We start from the raw sequence: 13,476 nt of genomic DNA, 5'->3' as shown, positions 1-13,476 counted from the left end.
TAAGAACAGACAACACCACAGTAATGTGGTACATAAACAAACAAGGAGGAACACATTCATGCCCCCTGTGCAGACTAGCCATGACACTTTGGAACTTGGCTCTGGAATGGCAAATCGAACTTCAAGCACAGTACTTGCCAGGTTTGGAAAACACTCTGGCAGACAGACTAAGCAGAAATATGACAGATCCACACGAATGGAAGTTGCATCCTCAAGTGTTTACAAAGATAATCCAAGCGTGGGGAAGACCAGACATAGATCTCTTCACCTCCCACAGGAATCATCAATTGGAAAAGTTCTGTTCAAGGACCTTTCATCCAAAGGCCTGGAGAGTGGACGCCCTTTCATTCAGTTGGGCAGCATGGACAGTTTACGCTTTCCCACCTCTGCCTCTTCTGCCCAAGGTGCTCTTGAAAGCAAGAGCAGACAGACCGAAGATGATACTGATTGCTCCATACTGGCCAAGACAACACTGGTACCCACTTCTGAGGAGCCTAACACATACTCCTCCCTGGTCCCTACCTCTAATGCCTCTTCTACTGACTCAGCACAGCTACAAAACTCTTCACAGTCAGCTGAAAACACTCAATCTCACTGCATGGAAAATTCCTTAACACCACAACAGACCCTACTCACCAAAGAGGTGCAGGATGTCATTTTGGAGGCCAGACAGCCATCTACTAGAAAGGCTTACTCTGCAAAATTGAAACGGTTTTGCTCTTGGAATGAGAAAAAAGGCCAGGATCCTAGAAAACTGAATTTGCCTCAAGTATTACAGTATCTAGCTGAGCTGCTGAACAGTGGACTTTCATTTTCCTCCATAAAAATCCATGCCTCGGCCATTTCTGCAGAATTCAACACTGATCCACCCTTATTCTCTCACCCACTCTTAAGACAGTTCCTCAGAGGGGCTAAGAATATAAGACCACCAAGGAAACAACCAGTGCCAGCCTGGGATCTTAATTACATTCTAGAAAAATTAACATTGCCTCCCTTTGAACCAGCTGCCTCAACAGATTTGCAATATTTGTCCTGGAAAACAGCTTTCCTTCTGGCCATTACCTCAGCTCATAGGGTTTCGGAACTACAAGCCTTCATGGCTGTGCAGCCCTTTCTCATCTTCCATCAGGACAGGGTTTCCCTTTGAACCAACCCGTCATTTATGCCTAAAGTGGTATCCAAGGTAGCTTTAAATTAAGCCATACACTTACCTACCTTTTACCCCAATCCTCAAAACAAAGGGGAAAGACTGCTACACTCCTTAGACATCCATAGACAGCTACGTTATTATTTGGACAGAACAAAGCCTTTCAGGAAATCAGAACAACTTTTTGTGTCCTATGCTGTAGGAGCTCAAGGGAAGCCAGTTACCAAACAGACAATTTCAAAATGGATAGGCCACTGCATATGGTTTTGTTACTCCTATCATGGAAAATCTGTCCCTACAGGCATCAGATCCCACTCCACCAGGGCCACAGCTACCTCTACAGCCTTCCTCAGAGAAGTTCCTACCAAAGATATTTTGGAGGCAGCCACTTGGAGTTCTGTGCATACCTTCACTAAACACTACCACCTGCCTTTATATTCCAAAACTAGAGCAGGCTTTGCCACTGCTGTGTTGCAGGGCATTCTGGCTCATCCCAGTTCCACCTAGTGCCTACCACCCTGTGCGTAGCTTTGGGATTCTACCCATCTGTGATTACTGCAGCTGCATACACGATGAACATAGTACAGTTTTGTACCTACCATAAATGTAGATGTTCGAGTGCTAATACAGCTGCAGTACAGGTTTCCCTCCCTCCTTCCCCTCTTGGTAAAGGCATAGGGCCTAACCCCTCTTCATACAACCTGTTTGGGTTATCCTTCTATGGTATATTTGCTTGCAACTACTGTTTTTTTGATTATATTGCATTGCATGTATGTAAATATAATTTATGTATTGCCTTCCTTCTGGGGGCACCTGACATCTGGGGCAAGAAAGACTGAAGAAAATGGCATCGGCTGTGTCTTATATACTCCTGCCTCGCTGACATCAGGAAAGAAAGCAACAACAACAGACGCCGGACCTAGACTTTGGAATTCGGCCAACCGAGGACCCGCCTGACTGCAGAGAACCCATCTGTGATTACTGCAGCTGTATTAGCACTCGAACATCTACATTTATGGTAGGTACAAAACTGTACTTTTTCAGGCAGTTCAGACCCGGACTACGCTTTTCTTGTAAGAATGATAAAGGTGGTACCGCAGTTGAATACTTAAGAGTGGTTTTAGTTACTTAGAAGGCACACTTGGCTTAAGGAACAAAACCTGCCAGATCATGTTAAAGCTAAATTACTGGATGCACCCTTAAACCAAGACCACCTTTTTGGCAACAAAGCAGAGGAAGTCCTCAAAAAGATGGAGGAAAAAGCTAAATCTATGCAAACTGTTAAAGATTTCCTACAAGTACAGCCTCCCAGAGTCAGTAGGCATTGGCCTTCAAAGAACTGGTCGTTTCCAGTCCCTTCCAAGCTTTCTCAGTCCAAACCTAGGAACAGCAGACCACCAAGACTTCAGTCTCAGGCTACGCACAGATCTAAGCAGTGGGGGGCTCCCACTTCCAAAGCAGGGAGTAGTAAGCCACCCCCCCCCCCATGGAAAAATGGCACAATGACTTAACCTTAACCCTTCCATGCCCTGCTCAACTACTTGCTCCCTTAGGAGGAAAGCTCACCCTGCATGCAAAAAACTGGGAACTCATTACCCAGGACAAATGGGTTTTAAACATAGTTTCCCGAGGATACAGATTCCACTTCCACACACTTCCAACCTCAAATGGTTGGCCAGACCTCCCCCCAATCAGTGTGCGGAGGCCCAACAGCAGGTTCTGTCCTTTCTCAGTATCAGGGCTATTCAACCTGTCCCAGCAGAACTTAAGACAAGGTTTTTATTCAAGACTGTTTCTGGTACCCAGAAAAGAAAACTCCTGGCGTCCTATCCTGGACCTCTCTATTCTCACCACCTTTCTGGTGGTTCCAAAATTCAAAATGCTGACTCTTCAACAGCTTCTTCCTATGCTAGCCAAGGATGTCTGGCTGGCAACCCTAGAGTTAAAGGAAGCTTACCTGCACATCCCAATAAGAAAATCCTGCAGACGACAATACCTACGTTTCAGGGTAGGCTCAATGCACTTTCAGATGTTCATCGTGTTTCACTGTTGCAGTCATTACACTTGGGTTATCCTGCTGGCAGGCGACCCGCAGTCAGCCCGAGTTCCAAAGTCTAGGTCCGGCGTCGGTTGCTGTCGCTTCTTCCCTGACGTCAGTGCGCCAGGGGTATAAAAGATGCAACTGGCACCATTTTCTTCAGTCTTTCTTGCCGCACGGTGCCCGAAGCAGAAGCAGTTCGCAAGTGCCGGTCAGCCGACTCCTGAGATTTTTGAAATAGATTTTCAGAACCAAAGTCTTCAGTAAAGCTAAGTACCCCGTTGGGGAAACTTTTTCTTGCTCCAGACCGATGTCAGTAAAAGTTAACAATTGTATTTCTTGTGGGAAGCAAATACCTCATAAGGACTTTCACTCTTACTGTATTCCTTGCCTAGGCCTTGATCACGACATTACTAGTTGTCGGTTTTGTGCTAGATTCAACAAACGCGCTATTAAACGTCGGTTTGATTTTGCATTTCATTACTTTGGCCGAAGGTTTAACTATATAATGCCGTCGGTACAACCGATGACCGGAATTCATAAAAAACGCAAAGACAAGGAAAAAAGACAGGCATCCGAGGTCCAAAACCGATGACGAAGCCTCTTCTAGGCTAGTCGCCGGTTCTCAGTGAGGTGCTTTCGCAGCCCCTGACACCCACTACCTCAGAGCCACAGGCCATATCCGACGCTCACGTGGAGACAACTAGGCCTCTGGATACTCAAGGTATTGGGCCTACGGAAAATATTCCCTCAGATGGGTCCGGAGCCACTGAGCAGGCATTTGCTTCTGAGGGTGTTTTCAGACCTTCACAGCTTACAGTTAAATCCTCTGCAGCAGCCAAAGTACAGTCAAAGACACTATTAAAGACAAAGAAACAAGTACAGCATTCTCCTGGACAGTCAACCATGCCAAAGAAACGGATGCTTAAAATGGCCGAAGACTTAATTACTTTGATCAGGGGTTCGCATCCCCCTCTGATAAAAGGCCTAGGCAAGACACTGACTATGATGCCTCTGACCAGGTTTCTATTTCCTCTGATTCCTCTTCAGATCAGGGCTATTCTCTTCCCCCCTATGAGGACTCTGATGCTGAAGAATCTATACCTTCAGCCTCTCCACCTGAGGATTACTCTTTTGGGGAAACTCTGCACACCATGAGGGAACATTTCTACTGGGAGAGCCAAGATTATTCAGAATCCAAGAAAAGGCTCAGAGATTTTCTTTTACTGCCTCAACACAGGCCCCTGGCTATCCCCCTCTGCTTGATATAGTTGATGATGTTTTCTCTGAATCCAGTCTGTCTCCTGATTCTTTATCCCCTGCACCAGTCAAGCCAGACAGGTATTACAGGGTCCCTGGCTCTCATAAATTTCTTTATAAAAACCCTGCTGCTGACCCTGAAACAATTTCTCAGGGTCCCAATGGGGGTTAAGGCTTCCACTGCAAAAAACCCTGTTCCCTCTGATAGGGATTCTAGAGCTCTGGATAGATGGGAGAAAAAAGTTTACACTTCTGCTACTTTGGCTGTAATGTGCCAGTTCCACATGCTTAAATATCAACAGTAACTCATGTCTTTGTTAAAACAGAAAATGCTTACAAATTCAAAGAATCCTGACAATAAGGAAATGCAGGAATTATTGCATGCAGCTGAATAAGTGGGAAAGCATACTCTGCAATGTGGTTTTGATTCATTAGAGGCTTCTTGCTGAGCCGCAGTTACAGGCTCTGTCATTCGAAGGCATGCTTGGTTGAAAGAACAAAGTTTACCTGAACATGTTAAAATTATTGGATGCTCCATTACAGAATGATATTTTGTTTGGTGTTAAGGCAGAAGAGGTGTTAAAGAAAATGGAGGATAAAGCAAAATCTATGCAGACAGTAAAGGATTTCTTACAGGTTCAACCACCTAGGTTTAGTAGAAACTGGCCTTCAAAAAATTGGTCCTTTCAGGTGTCAGACAGGCCACAAAGAGGCAGATACAGACGCCCAAGAGGCAGATCTCAGCCTCAAGGCTCCTACAGACCTAAACAATGGGGTGCTTCTGCCCCCAAAGGAGGAGAAGACAAATCACAACCTTATAGGAAACAGTCCCAATGACATTCCTCTACAAAAGCCAAGCACTTACCTTTTGGCAGCACCCCTAGGGGGAAAGCTAGCACTTTTTGCACAAAATTGGCACATAATCACCCAGGACAAATGGGTACTGAATATAGTTTCTCAGGGTTACAGGTTCCACTTTCACACTTTCCCAAAATCAAAAGGTATGCCGGACCTGCCACAAAACCAATGGGCAGAGGCACAAAAGGAAATTGCTGCTCTCATGGACATGGGAGCTATTCAGAGTACCACAGCAAGAACAGGGACAAGGATTTTACTCAAGACTCTTCCTGGTTCCCAGAAAGGACAGAGCCTGGAGACCAATACTGGACTTGTCAATCCTAAATACTTTCCTGGATGTTCCAAAATTCAAAATGTTAACACTGCAGCAACTTCTACCCATGCTGGGCAAGAAGGCTTGGCTAGTTACTTTGGACCTCAATGAGGCATACCTGCATGTCCCAATCAGACAATCTTGCAGAAGATACCTCAGATTCATAGCTGGCTCAATGGATTACCAATTCTCTGCACTGCCCTTTGGCTTATCTACTGTGCCCAGGGTCTTCACAAAATGCCTGGCACCAGTAATTGCATTTTGCAGACAAAGAGAAATTCAGATATATCCCTACTTGGACAACTGCCTTATTCAAGCAGAGAGCAAGGACATTCTATTAAAGCATCTGGCATTTGTAAAAAGATTATTAATTTGCCTAGGGTACACAGTAAACGAAAATAAATCAAAACTAGTGCCCTCTCAAGCGATAATATTCCTGGGTGCAAGCTTAAATACAACTGCCCAGATGGCTTATCTCACGCTAGACAAACAAAGGCAACTGATTCATTACTTTCAAATGATGGCAACAAAGACCCAGCTCCCTGCAAGAAACATTTGGCAGGCCCTGGGCTTCATGGCTTCCTGCATTTTACTCATTCCATATGCAAGACTGCATATGAGGAAACTACAATGGTATCTAAAAAGTGTTTGGACTCAACATTGCCACAGCCTGGAAACAATAGTGACTATAATTCCCTGTCTACAACAGGAGTTTCAATGGTGGTCCAGGGCCTGTCACCACAACAAGGGACAGCCCTCACCTTACCAACTGCCAGGCAGACAATAACAACGGATGCATCGGATTATGCCTGCGGGGCACATATGGCAGGAAAATGTATTCAGGGCACGTGGCCCAAGGAACAAATGCATCCTCACATCAATCAAAAAGAGATGTTAGCTGTATAGAATGCCCTGACAGCCTTCAAGGATCTACTACATCCAGGACAGCTATTACTAAAGATGGACAACACCACAGTTATGTGGTACATAAACAAGCAAGGGGGCACACATTCCTACCCCCTCTGCAGGCAAGCCGTGACTCTGTGGAGCACAGCACTGACCTATCGATTACATCTGCAGGCACAATTCCTGCCAGGAAAGAAAAATACACTGGCAGACGAACTAAGCTGAAATATTATGGATCCGCACGAATGGAAACTAAATCCACAGGTCTTCAGCATGATAACAAGGAAATGGGGACGACCGGACATAGTTCTTTTTGCTTCCCCTCACAACTGCCAACTACAGAAATTCTGCACAAGAACTTATCACTCATAAGCATGGAAAGTGGATGCTCTTTCATTCAGCTGGAAAACCCTGACAGTTTATGCCTTCCCTCCACTGCCTCTTCTTCCCAAGGTACTCGACAAGAGTAGCCAAAAATAATCCTGATTGTCCCAGACTGGCCACGCCAGCACTGGTACCCAGTCCTAAAAAGCTTATCTCGAGGCCAAGCCTGGCCTTTACCTCAAATTCCTCATCTTCTGACTCAACAAAACAATCAGATTCTACACAGTCAACTCAGAACCTTAAATCTGACTGCATGGCAGATAATTTAGCCACTCAGACCACACCTCTCTCTAAATCTGTTATGGATGTCATTTTAGAAGCCAGGAGGCCCAGCACTAGGAAATCTTATGCAGAAAAATGGAAGAGAATATGTGCTTGGAACCAGGCACAAGGACTCGAACCTCTTGTTCCAAATATACCTCAGATTTTACAATACCTAACTGAGATGCTGGACAAAGACCTATCCTTTTCATCTATTAAAATCCATGCTTCTGCCTTTTCAGCTCATTACAATATGGAACCTCCTATTTTTTCACATCCACTGCTAAGGCAGTACCTCAGAAGGGCAAGAAACTTAAGACCCCCAAGGAGAGCACCAATACCTACTGGGGACCTTAATTTTGTATTAGAAAAACTCACACTGCCTCCTTTTGAGCCAGCCAACACAGCTGATATAAAATTCTTATCATGGAAAACTGCTCTGCTCCTAGCAATAACTTCAGCAAGAAGAGTCTCAGAGTTACAGGCATTAATGGCAGTTGAACCTTTCATAATTTTTCATCAGGACAGGGTCTCTCTAAGGACGAACCCAACATTTATGCCAAAGGTTGTTTCCAGTGTGGCTCTTAACCAAACCATTCATTTGCCAACTTTCTATCCAAATCCCCAGAATAAAGGGAAGAGACTTCTGCACACCTTGGATATACGCAGACAGCTATGATTCTTCTTGGACAAAACAAAAACTTTCAGAAAAACTGAGCAACTGTTTGTAGCTTATGTTGCAGGATCACAAGGAAATCCTGTCTCAAAGCAGACAATTTAAAAATGGATAGGACACTGCATTCGTTTCTGCAATGCACAACATGGCAAATCAGTGCCTAAGGGCATAAGGCCACATTCTACCAGAGCAGCAGGCACTTCAGCAGCCTTTCTCAGAGGAGTACCAACCAAAGACATTTTAGAAGCTGCAACCTGGAGTTCAGTGCACACTTTCACTAAGCACTACCACTTACCTCTCTCCTCTAAATCCAGAGCAAGCTTTGCCACTGCAGTTCTGCAGGGCCTGGTAGCCTCTCCTAATCCTATTTAGGCCCAGCCACCCAACCTCAGCTTTGGGATTCAACCCAAGTGTAATGACTGCAGCAGTGAAACACGATGAACATAGTACAGTTGTGTACCTACCATAAATGTAGATGTTCGAGTGTATTCACTGTTGCAGTCCAGGTTACCCACCCACCATCCCCCTTTCTCATTGCTGGGTCCTTTTTGTACTTCTCAACTCCCTACAACCTATGTGATGTATTTGCTTGTAGATGAAGGAACTGTTATTTTGGTACATGCATGTTTTTTGACATAATTTTTTTCAGCCTTTCCTTTTTGGGGGCACCTGACATCTGGGGCAAGAAAAACTGAAGAAAATGGCGTCGGTTGCATCTTTTATACCCCTGGCGCACTGACATCAGGGAAGAAGCGACAGCATCCGACGCCGGACGTAGACTTTGGAACTTGGGCTGACTGCGGGTCACCTGCCAGCAGGATAACCCAAGTGTAATGACTGCAACAGTGAATACACTCGAACATCTACATTTATGGTAGGTACACAACTGTACTTTCTCTGCACTTCCCTTTGGCTTATTTACTGCGCCCAGGGTGTTAACATGTCTAGCTCCAGCTATTGCATTTTGCAGGCAGAGAAATATTCAAATTTACCCATATCTGGACGATTGTCTGATTCAGGCAGAAAGTCAGGACTTGCTATTACAGCACCTTCTAGATACTTCTAGATAGAAACGTCTATCCTCATTGGGGTACACCATCAACGAAAAGAAATCTCACCTAGTACCCTGCCAACAGATTGTATTCCTGGGAGCAAGCTTGAACACAACTTCCCAGATGGCATTCCTCACTCCAGACTAAACAAGTTTATTTGACAACCTACTTCAGACTGTTGACCACAAAAACCCAGCTATCTGTAAGGAAAATACTGCAAGCCCTGGGGTTCCATGGCCTGTTGCATTCTGCTAATTCCATATGCAAGACTGCATATGAGGAAACTCCAGTGGTATCTAAAAAGTTTATGGTGTCAACATTCTCAGGACCTGGAAACAATGATTCCTGTCATTCCTAGTCTAAGGAGAGAGTTCCTTTGGTGGGCAGAGGCCTGCTACCACAACAAGGGACTCCCTTTCACTTTACCCCCTGCTGCCCAAACCCTAACAACAGACGCATCTGACTATTGCACGGGGGGCTCACATGGCAGGGCAGTGCATTCAGGGCAAATGGAACCCGAGACAGATGCACCTGCATATTAACCAAAAATAAATGTTAGCTGTACAGAATGCTCTGACAGCCTTCAAAGACCTTATTCTCCCAGGACTACTATTGGTAAGGACAGACAACACCACAGTTGTGGTACATAAACAAGCAGGGGGGAACCCACTCCTACCCTCTCTGCAGACTAACCATGGCTCTGTGGAGCACAGCCTTCAGCTACCAAGTGCACCTACACGCTCAGTTCCTGCCAGGAAAACTAAATTCACTGGCAGACTTAAGCAGAAATCTCATGGATCCACATGAATGGAAACTAGAACTCAAAATATTCAACCTCTTGAGGAACAAATGGGGGACCCCAGAGGTAGACCTGTTTGCCTCCCCTCAGAACTGCCAATTGAAGAAATTCTGCACCAGAACTACCCACAGTCAAGCTTGGAAAGTGGATGCCCTGTCCTTTACCTGGGAAAGCTTCTCAGTTTATGCCTTTCCCCCTCTGCCTCTACTCTCGAAAGTTCTACTAAAGGTCAAACAGGACAAGCCAAGAACAATACTGATTGCACCAGACTAGCCATGCCAGCACTGGTACCCCCTCTTGCGCAGTCTGACACTGCTACAACCATGGCACCTGCCTCAGACCCCTTCCCTGCTGTCCCAGCAGGTGGGCCAGATTCTGCACCCTCAGCTTCAAACCCTGAACCTTGCAGCCTGGCCTATTCCATGAGCTCTTCTCTAGCATCCCTCAGTAAGCAGGTGTGGGATGTCATTTTGGAGGCAAGGAGGCCTAGTACCAGAAAATCCTATGCTGAAAATTGGAAAAGATACTGCTCCTGAAGCCAGGCTCAGGGAATGGCCGCAACAGTGCCCAGCCTACCTTATATTCTAGAATACTTAACAGAGATGCTCCATAAGGGCCTATCCTTCTCGTCAATTAAGATTCATGCCTCTGCCATTTCAGCACATTATAATACTGAGCCACCCCTCTTCTCTCACCCCTTGCTAAAACAATTCCTTAGAGGGGCCAGAAATTTAAGACCCCCCCAAGAGAGCTCCCACCCCAGCCTGGGACCTTAACTTAAGAAACATACATTTCCAAGTGGAAAAGATTTTCTGTTTGGTGCCAAAAAAGGAAAGAGTTTCCCTTTGGTGCAGACATTCCATTAGTATTTTCTTACCTGTGTGAGTTGCTCAACAGTAGTCTTTCTTATTCTTCAGTTAAAGTCCATTGCTCTTCCTTGTCTGCCTTTAAACTCCCCCTTATCTTCCAGGTTAGAAGTCAAGCTTTTTCTTAACTGAGGCCTACATTTAAGACCCCCCAGGAAACCAGATGATGTTCATCGTGTTTCACTGTTGCAGTCATTACACTTGGGTTATCCTGCTGGCAGGCTACCCGCAGTCGGCCTGAATTCCAAAGTCCTGGGCCGGCGTCGGTTGCTTTCGCCTCTTCCCTGATGTCAGTGTGCCAGGGGTATAAAAGATGCAGCCGACGTCATTTTCTCCAGTCTTTCTTGCCGCGCAGTGCCCGAAGCAAAAGCAGTTCACAAGTGCCGGTCGGCCGACTCTTGAGATTTTCAAAAATCGAATTTCATATCCGAAGTCTTCATTAAAGCTAAGTGCCCGGTTGGGGAAACTTTTTTTCTTGTTCCAGACCGATGTCAGAAAAAGTTAACAATTGTATTTCTTGTGGAAAGCAAATACCTCATAAGGATTTTCATTCTTACTGTATTCCTTGCCTAGGCCCTGACCGCGACGTTGCTAGCTGTCGCTTTTGTGCTAGATTTAACCATCGCACTATTAAGCATCGGTACGATTTTGCCTTTCGTTACTTTGGCCGAAGGTTTAATTATATAATGCCGTCGGAACAGCCGATGATCAGAGTTTATAAAAAGCGCAAGGAAAAGGAAAGGGACAGGCATCTGAGGTCCAAAACCGACAATGAGGCCTCCGCTAGGCCAGTCGCCGGTTCTCAGTGAGGCGCTTTCGCAGCCTCTGACGCCCGCTACCTCAGAGCCACAGGCTGCTTCCGACTCCCACGTGGAGCCGACTAGGCCTCTGGATACTCAAGGTATTGGACACTTGGAAACTATTCCCTCAGATGGGTCCGGAGCCGCTGAGCAGGCATCGGCTTCTGAGGGTGTTTTCAGACCTACACAGTTATATGTCAAGCCAACCTCAGCTTCAAAGGCAAAGACTAAAACAGCACTAAAGACAAAGAAATAAGTACAGTATTCTCCTGGACAGACTTCCATGCCTAAGAAACAGATGCTTAAAATGGCCGAAGACCTAATTACTTTGATCAGGGGTTCCTAGCCCCCTCCTGATAAGAGGCCTAGGCAAGAGACAGAATATGACTCCTCTTCTGAATAGGGATGCTCTCTTCCTCCCTATGAGGATTCTGATGCTGAAGAATCTATTCCTTCAGCCTCTCCTCCTGAGGATTATTCTTTTGGGGAAACCCTGCATACCATGAGGGAGCATTTTCACTGGGAGAGCCAAGATTACTCAGAATCTAAGAAAAGGCTCAGAGACTTTCTTTTACTACCTCAGCACCTGTTCTAGACATTGTAGATGATGTATTTTCAGAGTCCGGCCTGTCTCCTGACTCTTTATCCCCCCCTGCACCTGTTAAGCCAGACAGATACTACAGGGTTCCAGACTCTCATGAATTTCTATATAAAAACCCTGCTGCTGGCCCAGAAACTATCTCAGGGTCCCAAAGGGGTCAAGGCTTCCACTGCAAAAAACCCTGTCCCCTCTGATAGGGATTCTAGGGCACTGGACAGATGGGGGAAAAAGTTTACACTTCTGCTACCTTGGCTGTAAGGGCTTTAAATTGTCAGTTTCATATGCTTAAATATCAGCAATACTTAATGTCACTGCTAAAACAGAAAATGTTGACAAATTCTGAATGCTCTGATATCAAGGAAATGCAGAATTTATTGCATGCAGCTGAACAAGTGGGAAAGCATACTTTGCAATGTGGTTTTGATTCACTGGAGGCCTCTTGCAGGGCTGCTGTTACGGGTTCTGTCATTAGAAGGCATGCTTGGTTAAAGGAACAGAATCTGCCTGATCATGTTAAAGCAAATTATTGAATGCTCCATTACAGCATGATACTTTGTTTGATGTTGAGGCAGAAATGGTGTTGAAGAAAATGCAGGATAAAGCGAAATCTATGCAGACAGTTAAGGATTTTGTACAGGTACAGCCATCCAGATTTAGCAGTAACTGGCCTTCTAAGAATTGGTCCTTTCCAGTGTCAGACAGACCACAAAGGCAGATACAGACGCCCTAGAGGCAGATCCCAGCCCCAAGGCTCATACAGGCCTAAACAATGGGGTGCTTCTACCTCCAAAAGCGGAGAAGACAAATCACAGCCATATAGGAAACAGTCCCAATGACTTTCCTCTGCCAATGCCAAGCACTTATCTTTTGACAGCACCCTTAGGGGGAAAACTAGCACTTTTTTCACAAAATTGGCACATGATCACCCAGGACAAATGGGTCTTGAATATAGGGTCGCAGGGCTACAGGTTCCACTTTCACACCCTTCCAAAGACAAAAGGTATGCCAGACCTGCCACACAATCAATGGGCAGAGGCGCAAAAACAAGTTTCATCCCTCATGGACATGAGGGCTATTCAGTGAGTACCACAGCAAGACCAGGGACAAGGATTTTACTCAAGACTTCTTGGTACCCAGAAAGGACAAAGCTTGGAGACCAATACTGGACCTGTCTATTCTAAACACTTTTCTGGACATTCCAAAATTCAGAATATTGACTCTGCAGCAGCTTCTGCCCATGCTGGGCAAGAAGGCTTGGCTTGTAACTTTGGACCTCAAAGAGGCATACCTGCATGTCCCAATCAGACAAACTTGCAGAAGATACCTCAGATTCGTAGCTGGCTGAATGCACTACCAATTCTCTGCACTGCCCTTTGGCTTATCTACTGCGCCCAGAGTCTTCACAAAATGCCTGGCACCAGTAATTGCGTTTTGCAGACAAAGAGGAATACAAATACATCCTTACTTGGACGACTGCCTTACTCAAGCAAAGAACAAGGACATTCTATTGAAGCA

The 13,476-nt window shown here is 45.5% G+C and overlaps 1 protein-coding gene across 1 annotated transcript in view; it reads left to right on the top strand.

The window, feature by feature from the left end:
• TRAK2 (trafficking kinesin protein 2) overlaps positions 1–13,476 on the top strand; it is a gene marked incomplete in the record, with an annotated part of 1,082,163 nt that overhangs the window by 936,330 nt on the left and 132,357 nt on the right.

Source organism: Protopterus annectens, chromosome 2.part0, assembly GCF_019279795.1.
Source record: "Protopterus annectens isolate FY-2018-M chromosome 2.part0, PAN1.0, whole genome shotgun sequence".
Classification (NCBI taxonomy): Eukaryota; Metazoa; Chordata; order Ceratodontiformes; family Protopteridae; genus Protopterus; species Protopterus annectens.
This window is presented reverse-complemented; position numbering and strand designations above follow the sequence as displayed.